Source organism: Ambystoma mexicanum, chromosome 12, assembly GCF_040938575.1.
Source record: "Ambystoma mexicanum isolate Mex_15411 chromosome 12, UKY_AmexF1_1, whole genome shotgun sequence".
Classification (NCBI taxonomy): domain Eukaryota; kingdom Metazoa; phylum Chordata; class Amphibia; order Caudata; family Ambystomatidae; genus Ambystoma; species Ambystoma mexicanum.
The window spans coordinates 1,021,387,671-1,021,400,436 of NC_090936.1; positions in this window are offsets into that span (position 1 = coordinate 1,021,387,671).

The following is a 12,766-nucleotide window of genomic DNA, read 5'->3' on the forward strand; positions in this document are numbered from 1 at the left end:
TTCCCAGATTTTGTAGGCACACAAAACTCCATTCTGCCAAATGTCTGCTGGTGTTCAGTGAATATTTTGCACATGTTGCAAGGTTTGAAATAGGCATTTTGCTTGCCTTCAGAAAAACACACAGTGGGTTTTAAAACGCCGGCTTTTGGATAGTGGTGAGTACTGGTACTGCACCCATTTTTGGGATTTTCTTGGATTAATGCATTCTAAACAGGAATGGTTCTTACATGGTAGTAAATCCTTGCTTAACATTGTTTTGATGGGGCTCCTTACAGTAAGATGGTTATGTGGAACCCCACAAAAAGGGTTGAATCTTTAAAGTGGTCCAATGAGTCACGATTTCAGCAACTTTTTGACATCAGTAAAAGTGGATTTTGTTAACAAAGACCTTTCTTTACCCTGGTGGGTGGCAAGTTAGGTAACCATTTTGGTGTGCGCACAACTGCGCAGCTTTCCTGGATTTCGGCGCACATGTGGGTTTTCCGCCATCTTGAATTTCCTAAGCCCACAGCACCAAATGTTGTAGCAGGGTAGCTTAAACGTGGGTCAGGACACCCTACAAGCACTTGTATTCACAATTGAAGGAGAAATTCAAGGGTCCCTTTCACATTCAAAAACAAGATTTTAAAACTCTGATTCAAACACAGCTTTGCATGTGTGTTTGCAAGTTAAAGCAGTTTAAATGTGAAAAATGTACCCCTGCAAAAGTTTCAGGGAAAATGACATGGCACGTGTTAACAAAAAGTAACGTATATTATGTTTTGCATGCAAAATATCAGCAAACATTTGAAAAGAAAAGCCCATTTTTTTCCATGTTAAGGTTTCTGTAGGCCCAAAGCAAACCCTTTGTTTGCCATTGGACAAATGTTACAATGGACTCCCCCCATGGAAGGCCTGGTTTACATCCACCCGCTATTTTACAACAACAATAAAATGTGACCTCTGAAAGGTGTGGAAACCAAGTGTCAAGTGTCAATTGTCCTTTAGACTTGCTGTCTCTGCAGGACAATTTTCCCTGGCTGATGCATGACCAGAATGTAGGTAGGGATGTGAAAACAGGGGCTTCAATTAAAGGGAGGGGGGCTGAAACTTCAACTTCAAAGATCAAACAACCAACTTCAAAGAGACTAATAAAACAACTCTGGTCACAGACTGGACCAGAGTGGCAAATGGCAGATGGCACGGAGGAAGGGAAGCTCATATTTGCACATATGAAGATTCCATTTGTAGGAGTATAAACAATTAGGCCTTTTTTCAGCAACCATAAGGCATACTGATTACACATATGTATCATTTATTAGGTAATTTCAAGGTGATTTTGTTGATGTAAAATGCATCCACCTATGACTCAGGGAACTGTAATAGAAATCTAAAATGGGTGTCTGGTTGATCTGGAAATTTTCCAAATTTGGGAGTTGGAATATGTGGATATGGGGAATAAATTTCATGTTCATAACTGTTATGCGTTCTGTGAAAACGGTGGAAAACTGTCACACAGCCGTGCAACATGGTGCAGACCTGGCTGTCATCTTATTTAATTCCACATGATTAGCTGAATCAGAATATATATATATAATGGCAGTGGTGAGTAAAATTAGGATGTTTTGCTACATAACTAGTTTTTGCCAAAAGTGTGATATGAGAACAGATGGCGATTACAAATGGGAATTGCAATATGTCTGCTCCAGACTCTGAAGCCAATCTGTACAGATGGGCTGGACTTGGGAGAAGATAAAATGGTAACTGTCCAATTCTAGTTGTGAGAACTCTTACAGGGTACTCCCCCAAGATTGTAAACTTGATGGTGTCATTGCTGCTATAGAAGGTGGAATACACTATGAGGAAGTGACAGAGTGGCTGAAATTTGTGATCGGAACAGCTGCTGAAATTTACCATCAGAGAGAGCTGCTGAAATTGACCATCATGGTGAGCTGCCAAAACTTACAATCTGACAGCTGTAAGGAACCACCAGAGGAGATTGCATCTGGGTGGAGCTGTCTATTTATAGCAAGCCATGAAAGCTGACTGGGTCCCGTGGTGGAGAGTGGGAGGCCATCCCTGAGAGTAGACTGACTAGACACCTGCCCTATTTTCCCAGAGGGTCCTGACATGCAGCTGGCTGTCCTAAACTTTAAACATAGGTTTTCAATGTAAGAAGATTCGTGCCTTTTGTAACCAAAAGGTGGGAGCATCTGCTGGCCTTAAATCCTTTCCCTTTATAGTGGACGGGGGAGAGCAAAACTGAGTATATTCTTAGCCTATTTAACAAAAAATATTAATTTAATAAATTCCCTTTGGCAGAACACTACAGGGTTATTTCTGTTAAAATTTGAAATTAACAAAGCTCACTTCCCAGTGTGTGCTGAAAAACTATAGCCTATCATTAAATTGGGTAATACGTTTTGTCCTGTTAGCCCCGACTTTTTAAGGAAGAGGGGTTATCTGTATTCTTGCATCAGTCCAATCTTTTTGTCCATATTTCCCCAAGACAGGCCTTTCAGTGGAGGGTGGTATGAAATCCAAAATTCTTCAATCATCCTAATGTTTCTGTCAAACTTCCCTAGCCCAGACCAAAGTAGGGGGGGTGGTCTAAAAACAAACTGCTAAATCACCCTGCGTTTATTTTAAACCAAAAGTGTGGGTGAAATCATAATTTCCATATGCAGTTGTCCAAATCTTAAAAAACAAACTGCTAAACTTTTATGCACGCAGGACAATCAAAACTGCACAGTCCTACATGTGTAATTTGTGTTCACTGACCAGTGCTAATTATTTCTTGAAGTGACATTTGTACAAAGTAAATAATTGTGATTTCTGTTCTTTTCAACTCACTTGTGTGATTTCTTTATGGTGAGAGAAGTTTATTGTGTTGTGCAACGGATAAAGTGCTGTTTGTCGTTTCAGTGTGAGCTTCCTTACATCTAATTTAAATAAATAAAAATATCTATTATCTCAATACGGCGGCCTGGTTCTTGGCTTAGTGTGGCACAGCGAGAGAACGCATTGATAATGTCATATGTTGTTCAGACATGGCTAAGCAAACTCAATATTACCGGACTGACATTATTTGGTGTGGCGCCTTAAATGGCGGGGGGAGAAGGTCCTTCCCATGTTAATAGTGGACCTCAGTAGATATTGTTACGATGTCATCCACAGGACGCTCAGCTCAGCTGTTCTTTGGTGAGGGAATGGTTTGCAGAACACCATGCTCACTACTTGCTTTGCATAAGGAAACATTTGAATCTTTTAAATGAAAGCCTTACTCAAGATAGAATGCCACCCTCACTTCCATTCGCACTTGCCTGAACAATGTCTGGCCCCACTGAAGTCTGTGTGTTAAGATAAGCCAATATCAACCACTTCTTCCAGAGCTTGTGTCCCACAATAGGGTCGCTGGACAGAAAGGGCCATCTCATTGGCACAGTCATGCAAAAAAAGAAAGAAAAGAAACATATACACAAATACACACACACAATATCGATCAAATGAAATACATACAGCGTTAGCACCAGGACTCCTCAGAATAATATTTCTAGATGAAACAACTGCAAATCAAAACATGTATTTGAGGCCCTGGTTATAGAATTGTGGCAGCATAAAGAGCCATGATTTAAATTTAGTACAGGGAATTTTCAGCCAGTCTAACTGAATTTTTCAAAGTTCCATTCGCATAAGATACAAGATGACCACTTTTGAATATGCAAAACTCTCAACAGGGATCCATTGTCTGATATAATTGCAATTTAAACCTTAGACAAAAGCTCAATCTCGTGAAGAAAAAAATGTCTGCTGGATGTCCCGAGTGGTTCATGGTCCTCACACATGCTGGTTGGTTTGGGTTGTGGTCATTCAGCATTATTTCAGAGACCTTTTGAAAGAGTAATTTGTTGGATTTTGTAGTTTATTACAGGTGATGGAAAGGGCACACATGTAATTGAGTGTAGATAGAATGTGGCTGCCAAAGTTTTTGCATCACTGGTCCTTAAGGATCTGAATCTAGTTATATCAATTGACAAACTCTTTTGTGATTCCAAACTGGGTTTAGGAAGTCAATGGGACACAGCTTAATGCAACTATTTTATCACACCTTCTATTGTCCTCTAGGCAATCTGAAATGGACCCATTTTTTATGGCACCACTTGATTTATCATCCGCTTTTGATAGTGTCATTAGGGAAATACTTTGGGACAAAATGCAACGTTTTCAGATCCCTCTCCATAACATAGCTATGATTACACTCCTACATAATAACACAAACTATAGAGTGCGAATTGACCATACTGGATTGCTAACTGGGCAGATCCTAACATACATAGGAGTAAAACAGGGGTGTAACCTAGCCGCCATTCTATTTAATTTGTATCTAGCAGATATTGATGCCCTTTGGACATATACTGAGAATTCTCCAGTCAAACTAGGTGGGTTGCGAATAAATTGGCTTGCCTTTGCCGATGATGTCATCTTACTTGATCGCACGCCGTTTGGTTTACAAAACAAAATTGTTTTACTTTGCTGGCTTTTGTGAACAACATAATCTTAGTCCTAACCCTGCAAAGTCTAACATAGTGGTGTTTACGAACAAAAGAAAACTCATCTCATATAAATGGACCTTGGGCAGTGTTTCTATCCCATGCTCCCTGGGTATGACATATCTTGGATATGCCTTATCATACTCCAATTCAATTACGAAATGGCAACTGTCTATCTCCATCAAAATTCTTCCTTTGATAGGCCAGATAAAGATCATACTACATAAGCTTTGTAGGTTCTCTTTGTTACCTTTACTAGAATTCTACCTTCTGAAGGTTGAAGTGGTCATTTTATATGGCCTTGATCTTTGTCTATTACAGATTGGGCCAGTACTTAACATTTTTCAGGGCAGGATTTGAAAGGAAGTATTGCAGTTGTCAAAATCACTTCCTAATGCTATTCTCATACATTAGCTTGGCTTGACCCCATTGGCCTCAAGGCTTGTATGGAGGTGAATGATTAATCTGGCAAAAATGTTGAAGCCTCCACAGAATTCTTCATATGAAGATTTTGTGCGATGATAGCTAGTGGCAACCCCGAAATCTATGACACTATTTTTCAATCAATTAAAGAGTCACTTGATATTATTGCAATGTATCCCGGTGATCTGATAACATGCCCCTAGATTGTGAACAAAAAAAACTCTACCAATGAGATTGGGCAATGACCTGTGATCTGATAGGCACCTATAAGTCTTATGTTGAATATGCCAAACGTAGACATAAACAAAAACTGTATCTTCCTTATATCATACAGATACCATGTTATCAGGTTTGCAAAATCTCATGCGATTTAAATTTTATCTTTCCCCGACCAAAGAACGCATGATGAACTGGTGCAACAAAAATGGTGAAATATATGGTTTAAAATGTAGATTTTGTAACATAGAAAGTGAACATGAAACACTAAAGCATTTGATTATGCATTGTGCTTTTTTTGAAAAATCAAGATCTAAATATCTTGGCGCTTATGCGATGAATGATTTGGTTTTTCTGTCTGATACCTTGTGGTCTCAATGTATGAGTGGACATAGTAAATCAATTACTTTGGCTCTACTCAACTTTTTGAAAATTATTGAAAACCATCTGGGGCCATGAGACAAAGGGACTAATACTGACATGTTTGGCATAATATGATTTGCCACTGTTGAAGTAAGGTTGTTAGAGTAAATTGATTTCAAATATGTGAATATTGTGACCCCTTGTGGTGAACTTTGGTGACACTGTGTTACATAAGATCTAATCTTTGTATAGGATTGTATTCTTGGGATTCCATTTTAGGTATGTATGTGACTGAAAGCGAATCAGGTGTAATGATAATGATGTATATGTGTCATTGTCCTGGCTTGCTTTTTATTTTTTGTGTAAAGTTTGTGTACATTTTTTATTAGTGTATCATATTGTTGCAATTTTAAATGTATTGATGTAAAATTGTTATTTAATTGTGTTGTAAAGGTTCTTGCATCAAAAACAACAATAAAAAAGATATAATAAATAAGTAAATAAATAAATAAATAAATAAACAAATAAATAAATAACTCAGTTTAGAGACATACCAGAATGCAGGAATGCAATGATACGGCCACGTCATTTGCCTCCCGGACTATCTTGCTCCTCTCTCCTTGATAATTAAATCGGGGCTGTATGTGTCCTCCTCCAAAAACAACAACAACAACAACTAAATGGGTCACTTGCTGACTAGTTTATAGTCAACATGATCCACTTCAATCTGTAAGTGATTTACCGATACTGTTTTTTTAGCATTCTGGGACTTGCAGTTCTGTTCTTCCCATAAAACTCTGACTACAAGTACCAGAATGCAAAGAAGAAAACAGGACTGTAGACACACTTACAGACTGGGATAGATTATGTTGGCGGCTATGCTAGTGCCCACCTCGTCCTATAGGTTGCCACATAGCTCCTATTTGGCCAGAAATAGTAGGCTTAGCTCTGGCAGGAAAGAGGGGTTTGCACAAGAGTGCAGAAATAGGCTAGATGTCTGGGAGAGAGCTATACACATTATCTATGTCAGAATCCCAAGATAGCCAAAGCCCCACAGCTCTGCCTCAAACTTTGAACTTGATGTGTATTTTTCTTGGTAGACGTTAATTATGGCACAACGCACACATTCATCGGGCAGCTCTTTGACTACATTATTAATATCTGTAGACTGAATAGGGTCATGTTTGTTGATGCCTGCTCCTGAGGAGAGAGGAAGAGACACACCAATGCCTGACCATTAGTGCCTTATACCAAAAACAGTGGACACACATTTTACTTGGTCCAGCTGGGAAACATCAATTTACTAGTAGAATTAATAACCAATAATAGTAATAATTAGCCTTCTTATACTGTGCTTCATGGCAGATTCCTCACACTTCTAAGCTCTCTAGTAACAGGTGTTATCGTTTCTGAGTATAATGCTATTCATCGAATTGACTTTGGTAGCATCAATGGCTGACTCAGTCCTATCCTGGGATTTAAGCTTGTAAAGATTAGATGGCCCCATGTCTGGGGTGAGCACATAGCTCATGAGCTATCAACCCAGTTCCAAACTGTACTTATTTGTTATATTAGCTATGAAACCTTCATCTATACAACATATTTGAAAGCCACTTGAAAGCTCTGCAATGTTGTCTTCTCTTTGCCCTTGCAGCACAGTGTCCTAAACATACAAATGAAAGGGGACACCTCAGCCCCCGACAGATGAAACATCATCAGCAAGATTCTAGAGAGAAGTATCTATAGCAGGTATGAACGTTTCAAACTGTATGGCAGAAAGCACACTTACCTCCATCAGTGTCCATCTCCTGGCATTTGAGATACATTTCCTCTCTAGAATAGTACTTGAGTGTAGAATACAGCTGATTTCCGCCAGTCCTCAGTATAGTCCAACATCTGTCAAAGAAATCAGCAATTTAGTTCACTCTACTTAATAAAAATATTAAGTCTATACATTAGTCTTTCCAGGCATTGTGACGAAAGTACAGGGATGAGTAGTAGCTAAACCGCATACTCATCCTGACGTTACCAGCAGTGATCTCAATCATAAAGGTAAAACAGGTGCAGCCCAAAAGATAACCTCCAATGTCCAAGCAAATTTCTATACAAATATACGAGCCGATTCATGGAATAATTAGCGCGGCGCAAGTGGGCAAAAACGTGCGATTCGCAGTGGAATAGCGAAAATCGCAGTGCAATTGCGAAAATCGCACGAAAAGCAGTGCACGTCGATTCATGGAAGGCCGTGCGCGAGAAAACCAGCGGATGTGCGATAAAAAAGTGCGCGGCGCATGTTGGCGCACAGGCCATCTAACAGCGTGCGCCAGGTCACAGCGAAAATCGCACAGGCCACAGCGAAATTCGCACATAGCGCGGCGCACGCAACAAAAGTAGGCGGAACACGGGCGTAACACTCGGAATGGGGAACAACTTGCCAAAACGTGGGCGTCACGGGGGAAGTACAGGGCACAAGTGCGCGGAACGCCCACACGCTCGCCTACAACACGTATTCATGGAATAGAATAGGGGAAAAAAGCGCACGCTCAAACCAGCGCACAGGCACAAACACGACCGCCACAAGAAAGCAGGCGGTAGCGTCTCTGCGGCTGTAAGAAATGTGCGCCAAAAGGTGCGCCAACAAATCGCACCTATATACTGCCATGATGAATGTCCCATACTGTGGCCCTCCAGGAAAAATGACGTGCAAAGGGGTACCCACAAACACGGACACCCGCTGACAAAAAATACGTGTGCGTGTATACCGGGGTGCGCGGGAAGTCTAACACGCGATTTCAGCAGGGTACGTGCATCACAGGGGTTCTCGTGAAGTTTCACACGCGATCGTGCCTGGGGGAGCGGGCTACGTGTATATCAGGGGTTCGCGTGAAGTTCCTCACGCGATCGGGCCTGGGGGAGCGGGCTACGTGTATTACAGGGGTTCGCGTGATGGGGGAGCGGGCTACGTGTATTACAGGGGTTCGCGTGAAGTTCCTCACGCGATCGGGCCTGGGGGAGCGGGCTACGTGTATTACAGGGGTTCGCGTGAAGTTCCTCACGCGAATAGCCTGTGCGCGTGTATTTCAGGGGTGCGCGGGAAGTTCCACACGCGAATAGCCTGGGCGCGTGTATTTCATGGGTGCGCGGGAAGTTCCACACGCGAATAGCCTGGGCGCGTGTATTTCAGGGGTGCGCTGGAAGTTCCACACGCGAATAGCCTGGGCGCGTGTATTTCAGGGGTGCGCGGGAAGTTCCACACGCGAATAGCCTGGGCGCGTGTATTTCAGGGGTGCGCGGGAAGTTCCACACGCGAACAGCCTGGGCGCGTGTATTTCAGGGGTGCGCGGGAAGTTCCACACGCGAACAGCCTGGGCGCGTGTATTTCAGGGGTGCGCGGGAAGTTCCACACGCGAACAGCCTGGGCGCGTGTATTTCAGGGGTGCGCGGGAAGTTCCACACGCGAATAGCCTGGGCGCGTGTATTTCAGGGGTGCGCGGGAAGTTCCACACGCGAATAGCCTGGGCGCGTGTATTTCAGGGGTGCGGGGGAAGTTCCACACGCGAATAGCCTGGGCGCGTGTATTTCAGGGGTGCGGGGGAAGTTCCACACGCGAATAGCCTGGGCGCGTGTATTTCAGGGGTGCGCGGGAAGTTCCACACGCGAATAGCCTGGGCGCGTGTATTTCAGGGGTGCGCGGGAAGTTCCACACGCGAATAGCCTGGGCGCGTGTATTTCAGGGGTGCGCGGGAAGTTCCACACGCGAACAGCCTGGGCGCGTGTATTTCAGGGGTGCGCGGGAAGTTCCACACGCGAACAGCCTGGGCGCGTGTATTTCAGGGGTGCGCGGGAAGTTCCACACGCGAATAGCCTGGGCGCGTGTATTTCAGGGGTGCGCGGGAAGTTCCACACGCGAATAGCCTGGGCGCGTGTATATCAGGGGTGCGCGGGAAGTTCCACATGTGATTTGACAGTGTGGGTCCTCCCAGGTGTACCCTGTACACCCTCCACGGCCCCTGCAGGCAGCCCACACCACAGGGGACTACCCTGCATCCCTGGTCATGTCCCGCAGGCAGCCCACCCACCATGGGCATGCCCCCCAGCAAAGGCACATGTCTCCTTGAACTAATGAACACCAACTCATGTCCCCTTGCACCCCCACCCCCCAGCACTGTGGGGCACCTGCCAGCAGGCCCCCACCCATGTCCAACTCATGTCCCCCACCACCCCCACCCCCCAGCACTGTGGGGCACCTGCCAGCAGGCCCCCACCCATGTCCAACTCATGTCTCCCACCACCCCCACCCCCCAGCCACCAGGGTCAGCCTCCACCAGTCCCCCACTCATGTCTCCCACCACCCCCACCCCCCAGCCACCAGGGGCACCCTCCACCAGGCCCCCACTCATGTCTACCACCACCCCCAAACCCCAGCCACCAGGGGCACCCTCCACCAGGCCCCCACTCATGTCACCCACCACCCCCACACCCCAGCAGTGCAGGGTCACCCTCCACCAGGCCCCCACTCATGTCACCCACCACCCCCACACCCCAGCAGTGCAGGGTCACCCTCCACCAGGCCCCCACTCATGTCTACCACCACCCCCACCCCCCAGCCACCAGGGGCACCCTCCACCAGGCCCCCACTCATGTCACCCACCACCCCCACACCCCAGCAGTGCAGGGTCACCCTCCACCAGGCCCCCACTCATGTCTACCACCACCCCCAAACCCCAGCCACCAGGGGCACCCTCCACCAGGCCCCCACTCATGTCACCCACCACCCCCACACCCCAGCAGTGCAGGGTCACCCTCCACCAGGCCCCCACTCAAGTCTACCACCACCCCCGAACCCCAGCCACCAGGGACACCCTCCACCAGGCCCCCACTCATGTCACCCACCACCCCCACACCCCAGCAGTGCAGGGTCACCCTCCACCAGGCCCCCACTCATGTCTACCACCACCCCCACCCCCCAGCCACCAGGGTGAGCCTCCACCAGGCCCCCACTCATGTCTCCCACCACCCCCACCCCCCAGCCACCAGGGGCACCCTCCACCAGGCCCCCACTCATGTCACCCACCACCCCCACACCTCAGCAGTGCAGGGTCACCCTCCACCAGGCCCCCACTCATGTCTACCACCACCCCCACCCCCCAGCCACCAGGGGCACCCTCCACCAGGCCCCCACTCATGTCACCCACCACCCCCACACCCCAGCAGTGCAGGGTCATCCTCCACCAGGCCCCCACTCATGTCTACCACCCCCCCCCCCACCCCCCCAGCACTGTGGGGCACCTGCCAGCAGGCCCCCACCCATGTCCAATCCATGCCCCCCTGCACCTGGGTCCCAACATTCCCCAATCATGTCCGTAATGCCCATCCTCCCCTGCCAAAAGGCCCAACCAACTATCACACCCACCCACATATCAAAGGCAATTACATGTTACACCCCCAATTTAAATAATGCAATTTAACACATGTCTGTCACACACAATGGCTGCAAGTGAATGACAAAACACCCAACATGACATGCCTGAAAGCAATGAGATGATACGACACATTGAAGATTAAAAAAATAATATGTATTTAACAGCAAGTAGAATGGAAATGAAATAAGAAAAAACACAAAGCAAATCAAACAAAACAAGATGAATGTCCAAGAAAATAATCTGAAAAATTAAAATAAGCCAATGAAGAAGATCATCCTGGGTCCATGAGCCCTACCAAATTAAACCTAACTGACTACTAACTAAAAAGTGAACTATATACAAAAAAGTGGTGCATTGTCCAATCGCAACCAAAAAAAAATCAAAAAAACAAAGGAAACCTAATCCTAACTATACAACTACATACAAAGGCAGCGGGCTATTCGGACGGCTCACTGGTTGTTGTCATGGGCCAGGGCATCATCGAACTCCTGGTCAATGGCTTGGAGGCGGGCATGTTCCCTGGCCCCGAGGTCCCGCAGGGATAACGCAGTGTCAAGCTCAAACTCCCTGCGAAGACCCTCGAGGCACTCAGCCCGCCTCAGCGCCCTCCGCATGGACTCCTCCGCCCTGACCATCGTGAGCCGTTCCTCCTCTGCCCGCTGCCGCTCCGCACCTATCCGCTGGAACAACCTCTCCCACACGGAAGCCACTCCAATTCCAGGGTTCTCCTGCCCTCCGGCCGATGCCTGCACCCCTGATGTTGATGGCCCCGAGCCATGAAGCCTCCCACGTTGAGCCTGCTGCTGCCTCCGACGCAACTGCCTGTGCCAGCACGACGGCATCCAGGCTGATGGAAACCACCGACGCCGTCGTGCACGTGCCCTGCCCGATGATGCCGTCACATCCTCCATCTGCTGGGGTCCAGTTGCTCTGGTGTCCACCCCTGCTGGATCTCTGACTCCCGACTGTGGCAGGGATGGGATCCCCACCGAGCTGGCTGCATTGGTCGGGGCAGGTCCACAGGGGGCCCTGGTGGCATCTGGGCTGGAAGACGGCAAGGAGAACGACTGGTGGATAGCCTGCACAGAGGAGGAGAGGGCCGCCACATTGGCCAACACATGCAGGAAACCCCCGAACATGGCCGATCCCAATTGGGCCACGTCGGCACGGTGCACTTCGTGATGACGTGCGTGCTCCTCCCGGGAAGCACGAACGGCATCACGAATCACAGCCGTGCGCATCGCGACCCCAATCAGGACCTTCTCCGCACGGCCAGGGGTTCCCACGTCCGCAGGTGGAGGGGAGTCAGGTGACATGGACATCCCCTCTACCTGCGGACAGGCCTGGGACGGGGCATCCCTGCTGGTGCATGGTGGTGCACTCACAGGGTCAGGGACAGCGACATGCACAGGCCCCTCCACGGTGACCTGTGCTGCCTCCTGCACCTGGCCCTGGACTGCACCACTTGCACCAGCAGGGATGCCCCCACCAGGCCCCATGTGTGCCCCAGTGGCGGCCTCCTCCTCCTCTGTGCAAACCACCAACCTGGATGGCTCCTCACCGTCTCCCACCGTAGCAGGCCCCTGTGGGGGCTCACCCACCCCTTCCGCTGCAGCCGTGGGGGCATCCCCGCCGCCTTGCTCCACAGTGCCGTCTCCGCCCTCTTCTTCACTAGCCGCTGCGTAGAGGGAGACAAAGAACACAAGCATCAGGGCACTGTACAATGGTCCCCTAGACAGGAAGCAATAGCAGATGAGCACCACTGTCAAAGTACACTTCCATCATGTCCCTCCACAACACATGGGTCAGTCC